Source organism: Ranitomeya variabilis, chromosome 6 (assembly GCF_051348905.1).
Source record: "Ranitomeya variabilis isolate aRanVar5 chromosome 6, aRanVar5.hap1, whole genome shotgun sequence".
NCBI classification, from domain to species: Eukaryota; Metazoa; Chordata; class Amphibia; order Anura; family Dendrobatidae; genus Ranitomeya; species Ranitomeya variabilis.
The window spans coordinates 16,945,833-16,952,863 of NC_135237.1; positions in this window are offsets into that span (position 1 = coordinate 16,945,833).

Here is a 7,031-nt window from a genome sequence, read left to right on the forward strand (position 1 = left end):
CCAGCGGCCATTAGGGGAACTGCAGGAGGCGGGGGGTTTAGTGTGCGCGTGCGTGTGCGTGTGCGTGTATTAGATGTACGGTGTAGGTGTATTATATGTGCGGTGTAGGTGTATTAGATGTACGGTGTAGGTGTATTATATGTACGGTGTGGGTGTATTATATGTACGGTGTAGGTGTATTATATGTACGGTGTAGGTGTATTATATGTACGGTGTAGGTGTATTATATGTACGGTGTGGGTGTATTATATGTACGGTGTGGGTGTATTATATGTACGGTGTAGGTGTATTATATGTACGGTGTAGGTGTATTATATGTGCGGTGTGGGTGTATTATATGTGCGGTGTGGGTGTATTATATGTACGGTGTAGGTGTATTATATGTACGGTGTAGGTGTGTTATATGTACGGTGTAGGTGTATTATATGTACGGTGTAGGTGTATTATATGTACGGTGTAGGTGTATTATATGTACGGTGTAGGTGTATTATATGTACGGTGTAGGTGTGTTATATGTACGGTGTAGGTGTATTATATGTACGGTGTAGGTGTGTTATATGTACGGTGTAGGTATATTATATGTACGGTGTAGGTGTATTATATGTGCGGTGTAGGTGTATTATATGTACGGTGTAGGTGTATTATATGTACGGTGTGGGTGTGTTATATGTACGGTGTAGGTGTATTATATGTACGGTGTGGGTGTATTATATGTGCGGTGTGGGTGTATTATATGTACGGTGTGGGTGTATTATATGTACGGTGTAGGTGTATTATATGTGCGGTGTAGGTGTATTATATGTGCGGTGTGGGTGTATTATATGTACGGTGTAGGTGTATTATATGTACGGTGTGGGTGTATTATATGTGCGGTGTAGGTGTATTATATGTACGGTGTAGGTGTATTATATGTACGGTGTGGGTGTATTATATGTGCGGTGTGGGTGTATTATATGTGCGGTGTGGGTGTATTATATGTACGGTGTAGGTGTATTATATGTACGGTGTGGGTGTATTATATGTGCGGTGTAGGTGTATTATATGTACGGTGTAGGTGTATTATATGTGCGGTGTAGGTGTATTATATGTACGGTGTAGGTGTATTATATGTACGGTGTAGGTGTATTATATGTGCGGTGTAGGTGTATTATATGTACGGTGTAGGTGTGTTATATGTACGGTGTAGGTGTATTATATGTACGGTGTGGGTGTATTATATGTGCGGTGTAGGTGTATTATATGTACGGTGTAGGTGTGTTATATGTGCGGTGTAGGTGTATTATATGTACGGTGTAGGTGTGTTATATGTGCGGTGTAGGTGTATTATATGTACGGTGTGGGTGTATTATATGTGCGGTGTAGGTGTATTATATGTACGGTGTAGGTGTATTATATGTGCGGTGTAGGTGTATTATATGTACGGTGTAGGTGTATTATATGTACGGTGTAGGTGTATTATATGTACGGTGTAGGTGTATTATATGTACGGTGTAGGTGTGTTATATGTACGGTGTAGGTGTGTTATATGTACGGTGTAGGTGTGTTATATGTGCGGTGTAGGTGTGTTATATGTACGGTGTAGGTGTATTATATGTACGGTGTAGGTGTGTTATATGTACGGTGTGGGTGTATTATATGCGCGGTGTAGGTGTATTATATGCGCGGTGTAGGTGTATTATATGTGCGGTGTAGGTGTATTATATGTGCGGTGTAGGTGTATTATATGTACGGTGTAGGTGTATTATATGTGCGGTGTAGGTGTATTATATGTGCGGTGTAGGTGTATTATATGTGCGGTGTAGGTGTATTATATGTGCGGTGTAGGTGTGTTATATGTGCGGTGTAGGTGTGTTATATGTGCGGTGTAGGTGTGTTATATGTACGGTGTAGGTGTGTTATATGTACGGTGTAGGTGTGTTATATGTACGGTGTAGGTGTATTATATGTACGGTGTAGGTGTATTATATGTACGGTGTAGGTGTATTATATGTGCGGTGTAGGTGTATTATATGTACGGTGTAGGTGTATTATATGTACGGTGTGGGTGTGTTATATGTGCGGTGTGGGTGTATTATATGTACGGTGTAGGTGTATTATATGTACGGTGTAGGTGTATTATATGTGCGGTGTAGGTGTATTATATGTACGGTGTAGGTGTATTATATGTACGGTGTAGGTGTATTATATGTACGGTGTAGGTGTATTATATGTACGGTGTAGGTGTGTTATATGTACGGTGTAGGTGTGTTATATGTACGGTGTAGGTGTGTTATATGTACGGTGTAGGTGTATTATATGTACGGTGTAGGTGTATTATATGTACGGTGTAGGTGTATTATATGTGCGGTGTAGGTGTATTATATGTACGGTGTGGGTGTTGTTATGATCCTTAGTGGTTGAGGATCACGAATTACTCCAGCTAAGTAACAAACGTAGGACAAGCTCTAGGGAGGTGGCAAACTGGACTGACCGCAAATCTGAACCTATCCAAACACACTAGAAGTAGCCGGTGAACGTGCCTAAAAAATTCCTAGACGTCTCGAGCCAGCCTGAGGAACTAACTACCCCTGGAGAGAAAGAAAGACCTCTCTTGCCTCCAGAGAAATAATCCCCCAAAGATATAGAAGCCCCCAACAGATAATAACGGTGAGGTAAGAGGAAGGCACATACACAGGGGTGAAAGCAGATTCAGCAAATGAGGCCCACTAATACTAGATAGCAAAAAATAGAAAAGGGAATCTATGCGGTCAGTAAAAAACCCTTACAAAATATCCACACTGAGATTTCAAGAACCCCCGCACCAACTAACGGTGTGGGGGGAGAAACTCAGTCCCCTAGAGCAACCAGCAAGCGAGGAGATCACATCTTAGCAAGCTGGACAAGAAACATGATGAATGCTGATAATCAAAAAATGAACGGACAAAAACTTAGCTTGTCTTGGAGAGGCTGGGAGCAAGGTAGTCACAAGGAATCTGAAGAGCACTGAATACATTGATAGCAGGCAAGGAACTGAGTATCCAGGTGGGCTAAATAGGAAACCAACCAAGGATAACGAACCAGCTGATGAAGCAACCTGCAGAAAGACAACACTACCCAGTACCGCTTGTGACCACTAGAGGGAGCCCAAAAATAGAGTTCACAACAGTACCCCCCCCCTTGAGGAGGGGTCACCGAACCCTCATCACGACCCCCAGGGAAATCAGGACGAGCTGCGTGGAAGGCGCGAACCAAATCGGCCGCATGAACATCAGAGGCGACAACCCAGGAATTATCCTCCTGATGTAGCGCCCCCACTGCCGCAGGGCCGAGGGGTACCCGGTACCGGGCCTCTGAGTCTCTGCTCTGGGGTTGTCACGGCGGCTAGGCCCCGGTCCGTGACCCTGCCGTGGGGCGCACAGTGTAATAGGTACAACGGATGATGGTGATGAGGCTGTAGAGGTGCAGTGCAGTAAATAACAAGGACACCAGGTTGCAGTCTCTTTACCTCTTTACTGAAGATCTCTGGGTCCTCAGTCCGGAATCCGGATAACCAGGCTGCGCAAGTCCGGCCGGTCCAATGGCACCTCCAGAGTTCTCTTCACAGGTGGAAATCGGTGCCTTCCTTCTAGCGCTATGTGTTGCGGTCCTTCCCTGCTGTGCTTACGGAAAGTCCCCACAACTGTTGTGTCTGTTTCTTAAGTTCCCTCACAACTCAATTAGATGATGTTCTGCTAATTCTCCGTCCCTCCCTGGTGTTCTGGTTGGGACGGCACCCGTTTGACGGGTAGGCTCGGAGCTCTTCCGGGACCCTAGAGTCGCCCCTCTCCACAAGTTGCCCCCCAAGACTGCATAGGTGATTTAAGTTAGACAGCCCGCCTTAGACTGACTGTCCTGCCGCTGTTTGAAGTATCGCTTGAAGCTGAATGTTATAATACTTCCTCGGCGTTCCGGCCACCGGTAGTGCGCCTCAGTAGGATGTTGCTCCGGTCTTACAGCACGACCCCTACTGGTATTTCTCCTTTTGCTTGATCTCGTTTCTCACTCAGCACAATCTATCTCGCTTCTGATCCTTCCTTGGGCACCGCCGCTATCCTGAGCAGGCACGGTCCCGTTACGTTCGTTCTTGTTGCCAAGCCTCTGTCAGGATCCCACCCCTGACAGAGACCCTACTGTATCTTCCCCCACAACACCCTCTGCCACAAGGTGTTGCCTGGTTCCAACCCAGTCAGCTTTCTCATCTAACTTCCTGCCTGACCCCCAGTTTACCCACTATGGTGGGGAGTGGCCTAGTAAATAGAACCCTTAGCTCCCCCCGGAGGCCCGACTGTGAAATGTATTGGTGTCTGTGATACCTGATCTGATGAACTCCTTCAGTGCCATCAGACGCACCATAGCTCCCCTTAGCGGCGGAGCCACAGCACTGCAACGACCAGGACTCTGGGGCGCTGCACTCCCCCCTGGTTAAACACAGTACTCCGGGACTGGGAAGAAAACAACAATACAAGTCAGCAAAAAGACATACAATTTTGTTGATTGTAATAACAATAAGCATATTTAAACAGGCTTCCCTTTATGGGAGGTAAGGACACTTGAACGTTACAAACGTGGTTAAATGTCATAGCAACATGCTACAAATAACTTTTCTTACCCAACCGGATATTCTACTAAGTGCAACATTGTTGAACAATAATTTAACATTGCCTTTAAGGACATACACTCTAAATCCACTAAAGACCTTCCTATAATCACATTATAAGGTAATTTAACTTTTTCATTCTCCTTCTTTAAATCTGCAGGACCGCCTGTCCTATCGGCACCAGACCTACTGCCTCTCCTTTCTTACAGGACCGCTCCTTTCAGCCCGAGCCTTCTGTCTTTTCAACTACTATACACAGTATAGAACATAACATACTTTCAGTTTTAAGAGCACTGAGCCATCTCTGCATGGCTCTTATGAGGACTCAGGGTTTACCTTCTATCCTAATTATCTATCATTTATCAACGTAATTAACCATTTTCTTTACACAACATCAAACCTTCTCATTATTTTTCTCACTACTATGCATGCTGGACACCACGTCTACCCCTATGGGCCCACTGCATCCTTCTTCTCGTTTTCGCTTTCTTTCCGGAACATCATCAGCATTTCTTCACAATTAACTAATTAAATACATATAACTTTCTCATGTAAACATTATCATCATTTTCTTTTGTCAAACATCATTGCTACTTAAAGCAATATCATTGTTTAAGTGCGACAGGCGAACATCCCCTTTAAGAGGGGACTAAGTCTCTATGAGGTAGCACGCCTTCTCAGGCTACCAGTCCGTACTCAACAAAGGTTCCAGTGTGGTATCTTCACAAAGAGTCCTTCTTTAAGTAAAACCAGTAGGGAGCACCTTTAACAAGGTGCAAACTATATACAAGAAGTTCGGATCATGCACTGTTCATGATTTCAGCAGTTCTGGAAACTTTGTGCAAAAACTTGGAAAAATCAAACAAAAGCAAAACAATAGGGATCCTGGGTCAACAGAAGGATCCCCTTAAGAGTTAACCCTGGACGGGTTTTAGCAGCATCAGAAATCAACACACCAACAGTTAAGAACTATGTACATATTTAAAGCAGTCATGCTTACTCGTCTTTCGGTAGCCCCCACCGAGGCTTCACCTGGCAGGTGGCCCTCTGCGACCCAGGCAGGTCGGCCTCCAAGTTCACTCCCGCGGCCAGGTGCACCCCGTGGGTTCGGGTCTTCTGCACAACCAGGTCGTGCGCTGCAATGAGGGTCTGTGTGGGCCGATGGATAATGCTGGCAGCAGCAGCGGCTGCAGCAGCAGCTTCAGCGGCGAGCTCCTCCCCCTCGGTGCGGGATACCGCCAGAACGGCGGTGCAGCGCTGCATATCCCGGGCCCACCAGCCGCTCCCCTTTAGGTGCCGGCGGTAGGTGACCACATCCCCCGGCTTTAGGGAGGACTTGGCACCGTCTCCACACAGGCAGGGCTCCACTTCTTCTTGGGTAATGCGGACTCTCAGGGCTGTCCCGATCTCCTGCACGAAGCCCTTTCCCGTCTGGGGCAGGTACACAACCACAACGCCCCACTTCGGCAGGGAGCCCTCCAGCAGTTCACCTCGCGCCTCCCGCTCCACTTCTCGCTGGAATTCTGCGATCAGGTGGTTCCGATATTCCCCCCAGGGGAAGGGCCCGAGGTCATGCCCCCCCGGTGCATTGGTGCCAGACGGCGGGGACATCGGGACGCCACTGGTCGCAGCAGGGGCCGGGTCGTGTGCAGAGGTGAAGTGACCTCCCCGGGAGTCGCGGCATTGGGTACCTTCACCCACGGTAGCTCCTCCGGCGCCGCTCTCCTCTCCTGCGGAAGGCGTATGAGCCGGAGACCATTCAGGCACGGGGTGCCCCATCGGCAGCTCCCACGGGTCCAACTCTTCCAGCGGGGGCATATCAGAGTAATCCACTGGTGACGGGGGTCGATGCGGGGCCATTCTTTTCTGCAGGCCTGTCCTGGTCTCCAGTTCCACCTCATCTGAGTCATAGTTTCGTTTCTTCGGTTTCCGCCCAGCGTAGAAAATCAGGAGGCGGGTCTCGACTGCTGACGGACACGTCCTCAGCACACAGCAATATTTAGACTGGGCGGCCATTGTTGTTCGCGCTCTCTAGCTTGCCTACGCCTACTCCACGCCCCTCCTCTTCTCCTGCGCTCTCCTCAGCGCTGCAATGGCGGCGGATTTTTGGCGGTAAATGGCGCAGCACACAGTCTCTCAATAAAGTACAGTAAATCACAGTTCCAAGGCACACATGACCTGATTCTTCAGGCTTAAGTAGATCCTGTTCGTGACGCCAAGATGTAGCGCCCCCACTGCCGCAGGGCCGAGGGGTACCCGGTACTGGGCCTCTGAGTCTCTGCTCTGGGGTTGTCACGGCGGCTAGGCCCCGGTCCGTGACCCTGCCGTGGGGCGCACAGTGTAATAGGTACAACGGATGATGGTGATGAGGCTGTAGAGGTGCAGTGCAGTAAATAACGAGGACACCAGGTTGCAG